This window comes from Ambystoma mexicanum, chromosome 8 (assembly GCF_040938575.1).
Source record: "Ambystoma mexicanum isolate Mex_15411 chromosome 8, UKY_AmexF1_1, whole genome shotgun sequence".
Lineage (NCBI taxonomy): Eukaryota > Metazoa > Chordata > Amphibia > Caudata > Ambystomatidae > Ambystoma > Ambystoma mexicanum.
In genome coordinates, this window is record NC_090929.1 from 1,174,719,638 (window position 1) to 1,174,736,918 (window position 17,281).

A 17,281-nucleotide genomic window follows, 5' to 3' on the forward strand; every position below is an offset into this window, starting at 1 on the left:
TGGACATGATGAACAGACTTCAGTCTTATGTATTTTTCATTAGAATGATGGACGCTAAGCTAATTAATACCATATAAAGGAGAACAATATATTTAGGATAGTCCATTTGAGCCAAGTCACACATTGAACAATACCACCGAGTAGCCATTGATGGCTGCTAACCTATCATTGCATTGGCAAGATGATTATTAAACAGCTTGTACAGCTAAGCTCCTAATTGCATTGTATTGTATTTGTCATTTGTATAGTGCCTTTTACCATTATTATAGTCTCAATGCGCTGTTAGCAGGTCATGGAGTACGATTAGGATGCGTGTGTGCATTTGGCCAAAAAAAGCTTAGCAGGGCTGGCCAGGCTCCAATAGAGAGCAACCCAGGCAGTCAGGCATGTGGATTGGTGCTGAGAGGAGTCGGGAGATGGCACAAGTGCAAGAGACTCGCTATATGTTCAGCGTGCCAGAATTTGTCATAAGTCAGGGCTGCATTCTGCTGTCAGAGGTGTTGAGGCATAGTCTGGTGTAAGTAGGCAGAGAATTATGTGGACAGCATGACCAAATTTGGTCACAGTCCTTGCTGCATACTGATGTCTGTGGATAGCCATGCCTGTGGTCAGTGGTGTATTATACGTGCTTTGCCAAAATCAATAGTGCTTTGTTGTTTGGGCACCCACTCAGGTACTTGACTTCTTTTGTCAGTTCTTGAGGCTGTGATAAAAATGATTAGCAAAAGCGACAGTCTACGCTCCAAATATTTGCCACAAGAGGTGCACAGGTTGTATTTCCAGATTCTTCTATGTGGCTAGGATGGTGAGACTACACAGATATTGAACGCATACTGAACATTTTCAAAAGTTACCTTTATCCATCCTATGGTTTATATTTTCCCAATACCTGCCCATTCCCTATTCCTTCCAGAGCGATGATCTGCTATTTCTCGATTGCCCTCTGTAGTGTTGCACAGGTAACCCCACCTGGCCTGCTGGTTCGAGACATAGCCATGGCTGAGAACCTCTCATGACAATACCCTACAGTGCATCCCAATCTGTACTATCGTGATGGTTGTGGTTCTATCACACTACTCTGCTTCTACCACTATGTTTGCGATTTGCCTGTTTTTCCATGCATGCCAGGTGCAGTCATTCATCAATCCTGCGACATTACATATATGAGGTCTGTGATTCAGCTAATGGTGCCTGAGGGGAACAGGGTCCTGATAGGTCTATAATAATAAAATGATACTGTGTGTGGTCTGGGCAATTGCAAAGACAGTCAGCGCCATCAGGTCTTTGGAGGTCGGCGTTGCTTTAAACAGAGTCGTCACTGCCTGGGGTGACGGTTCATATGCTCGGAGTATGGATTTGAAATTGTAGGGATGTTTTCAGGAAAATCCAGTAAACAGTCAGGTTTTGAGGGCTTTTTTGAAGGAGAGGCAGTTTTTGGTGCAGCGTAAATATGGAAAAGTGTTCCAGATGGTGGAATTAATCATTTAATAAATTAAAGTAAAGTAACAAATCAAGGATTATAGTCAGACATCCTATGTAAAGCCTATGTTTCTTTTACTGAAATTGCCATACAATTCTCGTAAACTAAAGAGTGACCCATGAGGATTGCCTTGGTGCCCTTCTTGAAAGTAGTGAAACATTTTTGTAGCAAGTGTTGCGCACTGACAGTGTTCAAAACGCTCTGCAACACCTAAAGAATCCTCTTTCAACAGAGACCCCCTTTCCAACCGATTGAACTACAGTGTTTTGCACAGTGCCACGCCTCCCACCATGCATTCGTTCATTGGCAATTCCATTGTTCACATCAAAAAAGGTGCTTTCTTTATTTCCCTTTTTTCCTTTCCCAGTTCATTTCCATTTCTTATGGTCTTCTGACACACCCCACAGAAGGAACAGCAGGAAAGGCCCAGTACAGAAGGGGCAGTACCTGAATGGATACCATAGGGGATGTGCCCAGAGATGGAATTATTGGGTGGCACTCACCTACATAGGCGACAGTCATTGTCATGCTCCCGGAAGGACGCTTCCCATGCACTTCCAAGTACCTTGCCTCTGTAGAGTAGCACATTGCAGTACATGCACAATACAATGCCCTTTGCCGGGTAAGGGTCTGTAGCACGCCGTATGGTCTTTTTTTAGAGCTCCTCTGCCCTACACGAGTGCCCCTTTTTTTGACTGCAGCAGATGTGGCAAATGCTGTATATGCATTTATCCTATGTAATTGTTGGAAGGGCGGTACACTGCCCATTGGTCCCTTGAGCTTTCATTGTAGTTGTCATCACATGCAGTACAAACACTTCATGCTACGCCATTACTCTAAGGGGTAGCATTCACGGAGATGCATACGTTATGGAATACAAGAATGTTTACAACAACGCGAAACACAGCTTCATTAAGCGATATGATATGATATGATATGGCATTTATAACGCACCTATACACAAGTGTTTCAAGGCACGATGAAATGGAGGGGAAGAGAGGGAAGACAGACAATGATCCTACTAGGCCAGGTGTCATTCAGATCACACAAGTGCATGGGAAGGGGAGAGGGGAGAAGTGCAGGGTGGGAAGGGGGAGAGGACAGTGCAGTACATGGGATAAGAAATAATAACAATAGGTAAGTATGGCCAGCAGGTGGCATGTGCAAGGGTAAGTGCAGACAACAAGTGCTGGTAGTGGGACTGTAGGGATACAGAAACAGGGGGTGGGGTTGCCAGGAGGGCAGTGTAGGTGTGCGACTGGCGGGGGAGGGGCCCGAGATCAGAAGGTGGACAGGCAACCAGTGCAAAGTCAGTGTCAGCCAGGAAGTCAGCAAGGGAAAGCAGGAGAAAAAGCAGAGGCAAATAGAAAGGTATTGAGGTGCTTCCAGAACCGAAGATGGTTCTCCTCAAGTTTCAGGGAGGAAGGGAGGCAGGGAGGCTGTTCCAGAGGGAGGCCCCAGTCGAAGATCTACCACCAACTTGTTGCTTGGAGAAGCGACTGCCCCTGAGGGAGTTTGAGGCAGATGAGCGAAGAGCTCAAGAAGGAAGGTTTTTAGGGAGAGAAAGTTGAAGGCATTTATTCTGTGTGACCCATGCAGGTACAATACTTTTCTAAGCACCACTAACATTCTTCGCATTCTGCATATTACACTGTTTGCTTACTTGCCTTTACCTGCACTTGTATGTGCGTGAGCAAGCTGCACCAACTTTGTCATTTTGCAGACTGACTACAAACTTTCCCACCTGCAGTTACATGTCTTCTTCAACTGTACGACCCGCAGGCAACCTCTTGACACTTTCCGTCACACTGCTCAGTGCAGACATGATGTGTCTGTTTCACGGCTCATGGAAAGGCAAGCAGCACATCAATCAAATGAATTCAAAATTGACCATGCCCACATTACAATGCAGGCTGCTGTTCCTTGTTTACCAGTGGGCGTCATACAGTCAGACGTGCTGTAGCCACACATTGGTACGTTTGCAGAGCCACCCACGTACTTGGCAGGGGTACTTGAAATGCAGTAGTCTACTGTATGAATCCATATGGCTAGCGACAGGGGCGGTGTTACCAGCACACAGTGGATGACCTATGCATGGGTACAGGTGTGGAACGGATACATGTGCGCTTCCACAACTGTTTAAAAGTGCATTAGAAGATGCAGACATGCAACCACTAATGGAATCCTGCAGATAGTTGCAGTGTGATTGCACATACACCGACCGGGTGCAGTCTCCCTGGGAAACATCCATATTTCTCATCTGTAGTCATCTCAGCCAGTACTGTGCGGCACAAATTTACCATACAATGTTAACAGAAAAAGAGAAATTACTCAAACACTCACCAACATTTACCATTTACATCTGTAATTGCTAAGATACACCAACAATATTCGGAAAAGGAAGGGGTAGCACAAATGGATACATACACCAGACAATTTGGTCTTTCCACATGTATATCATGAGGGCAGCCAAGGAATCAGAAACAAACGTTGTTAAAGGGACATTATGGTTCTGTTGCAGTACCAAACAGCTATCTTCTTTACAGAAAACACCATGCTAAAGCAACGTGCTGGTTACAGTGCCCTACTAAAAACCTATGAAATTCACTAACAAAAACATTGTGAAAGGGATATTATGGTTAAGTTGCATTAGCAAAAACATATGAAATTCAATGGAAAAATGTTGTTACAGGGATGGTATGGTTACAGGTAAAACCAAAAACCCCTGAAATTCACCAGTTATGGTAGCTATGCAACCATAACTCGCACCATCAGTGTGCACTGCAAGGACTAACACCCATGACATCAAAGATGCCATCACAAATCTCATTGATGACATCACTGATGACATCACATGTGTGGCTGTGGTTGCTTAGCTTACCATTACTGGCGAATTTCTTTTTTTTTTGGTTTTACCTGTAACCATAACGTCCCTGTAACTACGTTTTCAATTGAATTTCATAGGTTTTTGCTAGTGCAACTTAACCAAAACGTCCCTTTAACAATATTTTTGTTAGTGAATATTTATATATATATATATATATATATATATATATATATATATATATATATATATATATATATATATATTTAGTAAAACAATTTTGTTAAAGGGACGTTATGTTTAAGTTGCACTACTAAAAACCTATGAAATTCAGTGAAAAAACTTTGTTAAAGGGATGTTATGTTTACACGTAAAACCAAAAAAACCCTGAAATTCTACAGTTATGGTAAGCTAAGCAACCATAACTCGCGCCACCACCGTGCACTGCTAAGACTAACACCCAGGACATCAAAGATGACATCACAAATGTCATTGATCACTAATGTTAACCGAAATGCAACACATTTCTCTGTACCTTTTCAGATTCTCCATCCAAGAATCTCCCACCATCCACACAGTAGGCCTTCTCATCTCAACAACCACCGCCATCTTCCCTACATACAGCAATAAAAAGAACTGCTACCCTCTCTTCCTATGAACCACAACCAGAAGACCGCATTGGCTAATCCCCACACTCCCCTTTCTATGAAAGACATCCTTAAAAGACCTGGAATTGGCACGCCCTGTCCGCAGACTAGCGCGCTATCCGTGGACCCCATAACACAGACCAGCCCTTCTTATCTTTCCACTTTAATCTTTGTATCACTCCCTCATTGGCTACTTTCAAGCAGTCACACACACATTCACCAATCACATCCAGAAACTCTACATCTAACTCTATCATTTGAGTTCAACACTTCAGATGTACTGTTGAGCTATCAGAATATGTCTCCTGTTACTCACAAGCACATGCATCAAAAACTAATATTAAAATCTCCAAGATTTCTGTTTTCAGATTCAACCACATCTGCATCTATCAACACAAAGTACAGGTATGCTTATATTTTTAAAATTATATTACCAACTCTTGTACAAATGCATGTAAACAGGGTTCCTGCCACTTACCTAGCATCGATCTACTCAATAATCATACTCTTGTTTGTCCCACCTCCTGACATCAAGTGGCAGTTACTTACAATGGTGTGTGGTTGCAAAGTTAACTTTTAATAAGCACTTTCATAACAGATGAACAATACATTTTGCAATTTCAGCAGCACTGTCTGTGTCTTTTTTGTGAAGGAAAAGGAAAGCACATTTAAAACATGTCAACAGCATGTTTAAGTGACAGATCGTGCGTGAAAGATCAATATATTAACAAAACATGCATACTTGCCAATATGACCCATTATCATCCGCCAAGTGTTATTTTTTCTTTCATTCTGTCACTTTTAATACTACTTCTCCCACTAACAAAGTTACACTAAAACTCTCACAATGCAAAGTCAAAAAAAAACTGCATTATCTCACTAATGTTTATTTTGTATTTATTTGCTTATACCGCGCTGACAGCCCGCTGGCATCAGGGCACCACAAAAACACAATGCGATGAACAAATACAATGGGACAAAAATAATTAAATGAAGTGAGTCCACAGTGAAACTTTGGGAGCGAGAGCCGAGAGGACAAGGTTATCCAAAGAGATGCGTTTTCAGTGCTTTCTTGAATAACCGTACATTTTCCATGGCTCGGATAGTTACTGGTAATGTGTTCCAGAAGGAGGAAGCGATAGCTGTAAATGATCTGCCAAGACCTCTTGATCTTGAGTACTTTACTCCTTGCAGCTGTATGCAAGAGGAGGAACGCAAGGTCCTCTAGGGTTGGTAGAGCGTAATCTGGGCTTTGATGCATGTTTGGTCTTTGCTAAAGAGAGAACCATGTATTAGCATACCAATTTTAAAATGGATGCCTTCCTGCACCGGAAGCCAGTGTAAGTTTCTCCGGAAATAAACATATGGGATTTCCTAGGAATTTTTAATGCAATGCAAACCATGTTGTTCTGGATAAGGTGAATGGCACAAATTTTGGATTTTGAGGCTCCGTCAAGTAGTGCGTTACAGTAATCCAGCCTGAACAATATTGTGGCTCATGCTATAGTAACTGCGTCCTTTTCATTGAGAAAAGGCTGAATGGATCTCAAAAGTCTAAGGTGGTAGTTACATGTCCTCTGGAGGTATTGCAGTTGGGTGTTAGAGTTTAATGATGCCTCCAGAAAAACCCTGAGGGATTTGACCTTTGAGTTGGTCTTAATGATGTTCCCTTGAATAACAAAGTGATCATTCGATTGGTCAAGTTTGGAGAGGGCCTGGGGAGAGCCAAAGACCATAAGCTCTGTTTTATTTCTGTTCAGACAAAGCCAATTTGTGGACAACCATTTCTCAATGGCATTATAGATGTTGTCTAGAATCCCTGAGGCAAAGGCATGGTCCCCGGACAGTTCAACGACCAACTGTGTGTCATCGGCGTAGTTGGTAAAAAACACACCAAGCTCTTTTAAGAGAGTACAGAAGGATCTGATGTACAAGTTGAAGAGAAGGGGGTGATGGAAGCACCTTGGGGAACACCACACTCTATGGGAGAAGTTGGGGAAAAGGCTGAGCCCCAGTGGATGTTAGAGTTGTGTTTGGACAGGAAGGACTGAATCCAGTTTGTCGTGGCTGTGAAGCAGGAAGCTGGATGTCCTAGGCAGTGGAGCAGACGCTTGTGAGCCGCTGACATCTAATATGATCAGCATACCTGCCTTCCCTTTCTCCAAGATTGTCAGCAGGTGGGATTGAAGAAAAAAATACATTTAGAGGTTGGGGAACATATCAGACATATCATACAAGTGTGTATGTGTGAATGTATGGAGCAATTGTGTATGTGAACATGGATATAGTTTGAGTGAAAGTGAATGTATAAGTATGGATGGAGAGTACATGTGTGCTTGGGGGTGGAAAAAGATGGGTCAGGGAAGGCAGAGGGATGCGTGTAAGGGGTTCAGAAGTGTGAGAAGGTGGGGAGTGGGAAGGGGCTGTTAAGCAAACATTGTATGCAGAACCCTTTGGGTGCACTACAACAACCCTGACCTACAGGTAATAGGAACCCAACCTTTGGAGTAAGCTTTTACTACACAGGTTGGTAGTGTGTTGATCAGCTATGCTTATCTCAAGAGGGGTCAATATGAGCTGTAGGGGAGTTACACAGAGATTCGCAGTGACAAGTATTCAAATAAACACTTACACACAATGTTTCTTGAATAAACAATTATTATTGTATTTATCAGTCAGTTTGAATAAGCCTTCTTCAGAAGGGAGCAATATAAAAGTAACACACAAATGCACTTCAAAACTGTAGTTTCTAAATCAGTAAAGTCCATTTTGGGATGGCCCACAGACACAACCTACACCCTTAGGGGATGTCAATAGCTAGGGTGCTGGGGACATTAATATCTTACTGTTTGCATTTAGAATACTTTTAGAACGTGATCAAAGGAAAAGATTATTAGAACAAACAAGAGACCACAAAACATCTTAAGCAGGCAAATACATTTGAATTCCGTCAGCAGAGTCATTCAGTATAACAGGCTAAGCCAAAGTCAATGGGCTAAAATCTTATATGGGATGAAGCACTTCTGGTAGTTAAGTAGGCAAGTCTTTATACAATGTTTTAGAAGTCTTTGAAGAAAAGAAGAATCAAATGTAGGGCCACAAGCTGTTTAGACTTGTGAGTAGTAGAAGATGCAAGCAACTCTACAATGAGAGGTAAGTTCTCTCAGACTTTACATACTCTTGTATTGAAGAAAAAGTGCAGCAGATGACTTCTGTTCCTGTGTAGCTCTGCAGATGTCACTATTCCTAGGCCTCAGTCTTTGGGACAAGAGGGAGGACTTCTGGGGTCTCCGGCTTTGCAATGGGATGGTCATTGCTCGCAACTGGCAATCTTTCAAACAAGTGGCACTTCGGTTTTCAGCTCCTTGGGACTAACGCAAATAGCAACACTGTGGTTTCTGGCTGTCGAGATGGACTTTCCTTGCTTCTGAGATCCTGCAATCTGTTGAGGGGGCTCAGGTTCGGTCAGTCCTGCTTCCTGGGAGTCCATAGGATCTTCCTGGAGCTCTTGGCCAACTTAAAAGAAATGCACAACAATCTGGTGTTTCTCTTCCTGGCGTTTCGGTTTCCAGCAGCAACTCTGTGGAAATGCAACCAGCTGTAAAATTTGATAGACTGTGTAACCCTAACATGTATTCTCTGTAACCTACCTCAAGTAACCAATGTAACTGACTTCGTAAGAAGAAATTTGCCTAGATGCCTATGGGTTTTGCGTGCTATATAAATGTTAAATAAATAAATAAACATGCACAATGTCAACATAGATACCTGTTCAAACTTCTGTGAAGGTGAACGGATTCACACAAGCAGCATAGAAGCATATTTCAATGAAGTGGCTTATAAACAAGAACAGAAAAACCTAACTGCCATACATAGTATTGGCTGATGGTATAAAATGCTAGAAAACACCATTATGGCACAAGAAACCCTTATTGAAAAAATATCCCCAACCAACTTTCAATCAACTGTTCCTTTCACCAAACCAATCCGTCCAGCCTACAAATGGCCATGCAGCTCAATGTTTAAGTATGTTAAAGTAAAGGACAAACTTAGAATAAAAATGTCACAAATCATGGATTCCTATCCAGTGCGCAACTACACTCGACTGTGAGGACATTTATTAGCCTGCATTTCAGGAACTGCATGCAAAAAGAACTTTCACCACATCCAAATTTTAGGAACACACCATTCCACTATATGGAATCTTCTGCAGAGACTGTACTATGCAGAAAGTCCTGCTTTACGACTGCAGCATTATAATAACATTGTCCTACATGGAAGAGCCAAAGAACCTCTACAAAAAATAGAACACATCCAAAGTATATTTTGGAAGTGAGCTGCCTTAGAAAATTCAGTAATGTTAGAGAACATTAGCGAAAACCTTACGAACATCAATCTTCTAATAAACACTTAAAAAGTTTAAAAGCATATCTGCTGAAGTACAAAACCAAGTATGTGTGTTTTGTTGCAGAACTGTTTTTAAAAAAGCGTACAAAAATTGTAGATATGACTTACAAAATAGAGGACAAAGAGGAATCACAATGTTTCTAATTTGAGATATATCTTATAACAGAAAATAAATACAAAATAAGTGACCCATACATACTGCAATACAAAGCTTGATAATAACCAAATGCCATTGTGTGCTGTCACTAATACCTTGGAAATATTCCCACTTTCAAAACCTCTCCAACAGCTTAATTGATATGAGAGCATTATAATACAAAACAGTACACCCATTTCAGGCTATAATAAGCCTTCAACCCAAAACAGCCAAATTGCCTCCTTCTGAATTATTAAAAGGCCTTTGTGGCAAAGTAGTATATTTGCCATTAGATCTTAATGAAAATGTAGAAAATCTAGGATTGCAACGGCCAATAGATCAATCTTTGATTATCCTAGTTAATGGTGTACCAACAAAAGACAAAACATTTGGCAACAACTAGTAGACTTAAACAAAGTTAGAAAAGCTATACAATATCTAAAAGAAAACAATGAGTACTACAACGATATACACATTGAACAGAACCTAAGAGAAACGACCAAAATAATTCAGGATTCATCACCAACTGGGTAATTTGAATTTATAGATCGGATTACTGCATCCATTATTTTGGACCAGCATACAATTCACTGACTACACTCCAAAGACACCATAGATGATGCATTAGAAACATATCAAATGCCTCAAGCCAAAGGATCTCCAATCAGCATATGGGGGAAAAGTGTAGAAGCATGTGCCTTTCTTCTACTCTTTCTTACAGGAAGGAAGATATGATGAAAGATCCCTACAAATAACAGCATCAGAATATCGATCTTTACGAATGTGTTCTGAAGACCCCAGATTCAAACAAAATGTTGAATATATATTCCACCTCCTGTTCAAAAGTGAACTAGCAACTCTGTGTTACGGAGTTGCACACATATTAAAACAGGCTCCACTGTTTTAAACATGTCTGCTACCCAACTACTTCAAAAGATAAAAGACAAAGATGAGGTTTTGCAGTCAAGTATCACAAATCTCTTGGCAACCATGGATGGTACAAAACAATACTAGTTCCGGTGTCACACTGATTTACAGTGTATGCTAAGGAACCTGGGTCCACCCACATGGTTTGTTACTTTAAGTTGTGCAGAATATGCATGGTATGACTTCCACCACTTCTTACACATAGAAAACATAAACAAAGAAGGAATAGACATGAAAGCAAGCGGAGAAATCTGTTCTCTTGACCCTGTAAAGGTATCAAGATACTTTTATCACCACTTTATTGCCATGATGTACTTTATCTGTAATAAAAATATCCCTCCCCTCGGAGAAGTGGAACACTTCCTTTGGAGAAAAGAATTTCAATCCAGAGGAGCACCACACATGCTTTTGTGGATAAAAGATGCTCCTAAATTTGGTCATGACAGTGATGCCACTGTTTTGCAGTTTATTCACAAATGCATACCCTGTGGCATCCCTTCAGAAACCACACATACTGAGCTACGTACACAAATGGTACGCTTCCAAAACATAAGTGTGGCAAATACTGCTGATGCAGATATAAAACCAAATTTTTTAGAAGAATTCAAGCTGCTTCATTTGGACAGCAGAATGGACAAGAAGGGACAAGGCCAATTCACCGGACAAAGAAGAGGAACAGCCGGGAAGGTGAGAAGGTGAAAATGAGGCAGGGATGCCGGCACAAGCAATCAATCTAATATGACAACACGATCTGGCAGCAGCCAATGGGGGAGACCGAGAGGAAGGAAGACCTTCAATTAAAAATCTTCAACATCTCCTCCAGAGCCTTGACTGAAATTGAAACATCAGTACTCTCATTTGGTTTATCGTTAAGCCCCATATACACCTATGACTTCACATCTACTAGAGTGGATCTATTTAAATTTATAAGAAAATTGAAGTTGACGAAATTCTATGCCATAAAGGTAAATGAAGGGACAGCCAACAAAGATCCAACTAATAGAAAGACATCTCCATTAATAGAGAATGATTTAACCAGTCTAACATGTCTAGCTAATATGGACCAAATGGTAGAACAGAGTCAAGAAGATGAAATATAACTGGACAACATCATGCAAGAGGAACATTATGGAATCTATACGGATATGAGCTGTCCTAGTCACTTCAAACCGAAATCTATCTTTTGCCCCAATATTATTTGTGGTTCTATTGACACCTTCGAAGATTTACTCATAAAATGCTTGAAAAAGTTAACTGCTAATATACAACCCTCAACAAGGAATTTGAATTTCCTTCAGTTCATGGCATTAGAAAATCTTAAAAATAGCTATTCATCCATCGGATAAAGGAGGAAGAATGATAGCAGTGGACAGTGGGAAATAGAAAAAAACAGAAGCGGATAGACAACTGAATAATGCAAACAGTTATGAACCAGTAGACAAATCAGTTTTGAAAGATACCAATTCACTCTATTATACCATGCTTTGTAAGTGGTGTGACTTGGAATTAATAGATGGCGATGAATATTTCTTTTTTAAGACAAATCATGCAGTCACACCCCTTATCTACTTCAATCCCAAGATCCATAAAAGTCAAATAGACCCTCCTGGGCATCCTATTGTTTCCTCTATTGGTAGTCTATTAGGAAATACATCAACATTTTTAGATCATTTCCTCCAACCTTTTGTCTTAAGCCCTAGCTCATATATACGGGACACCTCAGATTTACTCATTACATTGAATGACATCAATTGGGAATCTCAATATTATGTGGTTTCCCTGTGTAGAGGAGGAGCCAAGTACTCCCCCTCCAACTGCCTCACCCATATTGCCTATAAAATGGGAACCAAAGTATGTGACATATGCAAAACAGATGAACCAGCAAAGAGCAGAGAGTAGACTCTGTACAGTACCCATAAAAATACCAGTACCTAAGAGAGTTTGGGAGGCAAGGTACCCATTGAGACAACCATACCTACACGCAAGATAAAATGATGACCATCTGAATGAGATTCCCGAAGAAGCAGAGTAGATGAAAGGCAAGGATGAATGGTGACATCAGGCGGAAAGAGATGACACACACAGAAGAGATGCAGAGACCTGAGAATGCAGATATTCTATAAGGCATCAAGAAAGCAATAAGGATACGTGACATCTTGGGCTCGGGATGAAGAAGCTTATGCCGCAGAAACAGATGAAGATATCAAATCATTTTACACGTGTACAGATGCAGAAGAAACGCAAGCAGCAAAATGATTGTGAAGCTAGCTCTAAGCTTATAATAGATAGACCGTGGCAAGCACCAATATATTACATGGCCTACGGCAGTGGCCATGCAGTTATGGTTAAGTTGCTAATACCATAGGAGGAGCACTTTTTGGGTGGCTTATAACTTCGCTCCCCCTGGAGGAATCCTCACCAAACATTGCAAAAAAAGTATATGGCCCACTCTGAATTGCTTTGCAAATTTTGGTGAGGTTTGGTCCAAGTGGGGCAAAGTAATAAGGGGGTCCCAAAATTTTTTTTTTTCCCATTATGTTAAACATAATGGGAAAAAACTTTGCTCACGCCTACAGCTCAAACCGCTGGACGGATTTCCACCAAATTTGTGCAGGAGCGGCAGTTTAGTGCCGAAAGCGTGCTTTTGTTAATTTGTTGTAAATCCGTCCAGTAGTGTTTTTTTTAAATGACCAAAACTTAAGGTAAATAAATTAGTGATATTTATGTCCGCTCCGCAGACACACTTCCCTGTTAGCTCCGCGGACAGGACACTGATTGACTAATCGATTTGCGTCGTGTCCACGGAAATGCAACGTGTCTGCCGATTGGCTGGAGTGAGGCGTGAGGTCCGTCAAATTGTTTTGATGTGCCCGCCATCTTGGATCACAGCATGGTGGCGAACAGAGGCAAAATGCAATTTTGGGGAGTGTGTTGGTGTACAGGAGTGCTTGGGGAGGGTTGGGGAGTAAGAGATGGGTCAAATACTGTATTTGTTTAGGTGGCAGGTGCCCCTGATGTGTTCGCCATGTCTACGGTCTTCACAGCTGTCCGTGGATATAATAATTGCACAACTAGCTATTTTCCGTTAGTATGATGTTGGTTTTGGGTTGTTAGCAGAGCATTGATTGTAATTAATGTCCCCTAAAAGCAGTCCACATACCACAGTCAAAATGTTTGGTAGCATAGGTGTGTGATGCTGCAGTGGTTGTGGCCAGGGTCTGGAGTCTTGGGTGCTTCGGCCATGCACCCAAGACTCTAGGCCATGTCCACAACCACTGCAGCATAACACACCCATAGAATCAAACACCCATCAAATATCCACAACTCAAAAGTTTGTGTAATGTTTCATTTGTAGAGTTTGTATGTGACGTTTTGGCTAGGCTATGCAGTTAAGATTGTAGAGTTTGTAACAAGGACTGCATCATAAGACATCGGTAACTCGAGCTCTGTGATAATAGAAAAGGTCATATGTTAGAGTAGATAGTTCATAATGAGTTATTGCATTGCATATTAGACATTTCTGTATTTCTTTGACCCTCATATTTAGTACTTTACAAGTACTATAATTCAAACCAGTTTACTGCGCAATTTGCTCTGTTTCTGTGTTTGTTTTCTAAATCATTGGGTCCATGCTGGATAAAAAACAAAAAACGTCTATGTTGTGGTACAATATATTTCTTTCATGGTTTGATTGTTTATTTCTTGTTTCTTGCTAATCTTCTATTTGTTGGTTTGTTGCAGATTTTTGGGGCAATTAGATACCTGTTGATGTAGTCTAACTGTATATTTCTTGTTTGATTTTAGTGGTATTTATTTATCAGTTTGTTTGTTGCAGTATCTTGGGGCAGTTAGCTACATGTTGGTGTATTGTAACTATGCACGGTTTTGAAGTTGAAGTTTTGCTTATGTTCATACACAGATTACGTTTTTGGTTTTAAGAATATTAAGTAAGCGTTTACAAGATTTGCTGGTGATCTCTGCTTTAGAGTAATAGTACTATCATTACATTTGAACCATCCACAATTCTTTTTTATATATGCAGTGTAGTGACCTGCATTGGTTGTGGCTCCTGCGTGGTAGATTATATCTATTGTTGTGAAGGATTTCTTACCAAGTAATACTTGACCATGTGTGAATCCAATCAGTTTACAGTTGTTTTTGGTACCATCTGCATTGTAACTTAAAAGCATTACAATTACATATTTACTATGTGTCTGTATTTGTAAGGTGGCACAATTATCTGAATTGCAGGTACTACATAATCTGCCATGGTTTGCATTTTGTACAAGTTGCTGAAATGGAATTTAGAAGTTCAAATTGACCAGTTTCTGGTGACTCTTGAATTATTTTAATGGTTTCTCTCAGGTGTTCTTCAATATTAATTTCTTTGTAGTATTCATTGTTGTTTTTTAGATATTGCAGGGCTTGTCTAACTTTATGTAAATCCATGAGCTATTGCCAATTTGTTTTGTCTTTTGTAGGTGCGCCATTTACTAAGACAATTAAAGACTGATCTATTGGCCTTTGCACTCCTATAGTGTGTACATTTTCTTTGAGATATAATGGTAAATAAACTACTTTGCCACAAATTCCTTTCACTAATTCAGAGGGAAGTAATGTTGCTGTTTTTGGTTGAAGACGTATTATTGCTTGAAATGGGTGCACTGTTTGAATTATGAAGCTCTCATATAAATTTAGTTGTTGCAGGGGTTTTGGTAGTTGGAATAATTCCAAGTTATTTGTGATAGCACATGAAGGTGTTTGGTTGTTGTCAAGTTTTGCAGTGGAGTAATTGCAAAGTATTAAGGGGTCAGTAATTTCGTATTTGTTTTCTGCTCTAAGGTAAAGAGCTAATAGGAACCCTTTGGAAACTTCATTGTGTTCTATTTTGTATGTTATGTCTACAGTTTTTGTGCTAATTTTATAAAAAGTCCTGTGGCAATACACACACATGGTTTGGTACTTCAGCGGAGGTACTTTTAAATTTTAGTATTTCTTTTTTGTATGTGTTTAATAAAAGGTTTCTATTTGTACATTAGTTGCTAGTTTGTTGTAAAGCTAATGCATTTTGTAAGTGACTTTCACTTCAAAAATATTTTCTCTGGATATGCTCTATTTCTTTGAGTAGTTGTTTGGCTGTACCATGTAGAAGATTGTTATTTAAATTGGCTAGTGCTAAAGCAGGACTTTTAGCATAGTAGAGTTTATGGACCAGATTTCTAATAGTGAATGATGTGCTGATATCATTTTGATATGATGCAAGGTGCTTTTACAAATAGGTCCTGAAATGCAGCCTAATGAATGTCCTTGTAGTCCTGTGTATTTGCGCAATGTACAGGCATCCATATTTTGTAGTAGTTTCATTTTGAATTTGTCTTTGCTTTTTACATACTGATTGAGGAACTGGTGTAAAGATTTGAAAGATTTTTTGGCAATGTTACACATTGATGTGCACGGCCATTTGTAGACTGGAGGTTTTGGTTCAGTAGAATGGAAAGGTGATACTGAGTTTTCTGGGGATTTTTTTTTTATCAGAGTTTCTTGTTCCATAGTGGTGTTATTAAGTTTTTCATACCCTCATCCACTGATGTGTATGGCAATTGGGTTTGTTTGTTTTTATTTATATTTTTCTTCCTTAAAATTTTTGGTTCTGTGCTTGTGGTGTGACTCCATTCACCTCCACAGATGTTTAAGAAGCTATTTTTGTTGATATTCTGTTTACTGAGAAGTCTTTTTTGTACTTTAGTAGTTAGGTTTGTTAGTGGTTTCATTCTGTTTGAAAATAAAATAAATAACTTCCTTTTGAGAATGATTGAACTGTCTATGAGAGCTTCTAGGATTAATTTTCTATGGTAGGTTTTAAGGGTTGTGCATGATTTCTCTCCTGTTTTTATAAGGTTATAAGGTTCTGAAGGACTCTGTGGCAGAACAGTTTTTTTAAAAACAAATGTTGGTATGGTTACTTGCCACTTCATCAGGATTAATAGGTGCAGCGTTAGCAGTAGTGGTAGCTGAAGTCTTGTTAATAACTTTCTGTTTCGTCTTGCATTTTGATAGAGGAAGCAAAGGTTCTGTACTGGAAGCTTGTTTTGTTTCGCTTAATGACTGTATTAGCTGTTTTGTTTGAACTTTTTGTTTAAAATCTGCTAGAGATGGATGCTAGAGAGGGATGCTTATTTTGGACAATTTTGTTTTGATTTGATCTACTTCTGCGTTGCTTTCTACGGAGTTGCCTTTTGGTAGGCATTCTTTGAGGTCTGTTGGAGAAAAAAAGAAAGTGGGGGTTGAGCTGTTGTGCAGTGTATGCATGCTTTGTGCATAAGTGTCTGAGTATGATGGTGAGGATGATTGTGGAGGTGTGTGATTGTGCAGTGGGCAGCTACATCAAGTTGGGAAGTCTATTCTTGTATTTGTGTATTACTATACTGGGCTTCAGATGACAATATAAAGTATGCAACTAGTAAGGGGAAGCACTAATACTACATCAAATGGTAAAGGGTTAATTCACATGTTTGTTCTACAATACTAAAATGCTAGTGTGTTTGAGTAACAGTTAGAACATTATGTTGGTTATAGGTAAAAAGTTAGAAAACAAAAGGCTCAAATGCCTTTTTTTCGACAGTAAAAGGACCGAAAAAAGGATCGAAATGTCTGTTTTTTATGGGGGGATCCCCCCAGGCCCCTGTCTTCCTTTTATAAAAAAGTTTTTTATACATGCTAAACTAAAAAATATATGAATAAATAAATTAAAAAAATGGATCCTTTCTTTCGGTCCTTTTACTGTCAATCAAAAGGTCATTTGATCCTTATGATTCGAACATTTGACCGGACACCCATTATGTTAGTATTGTACTTACTTT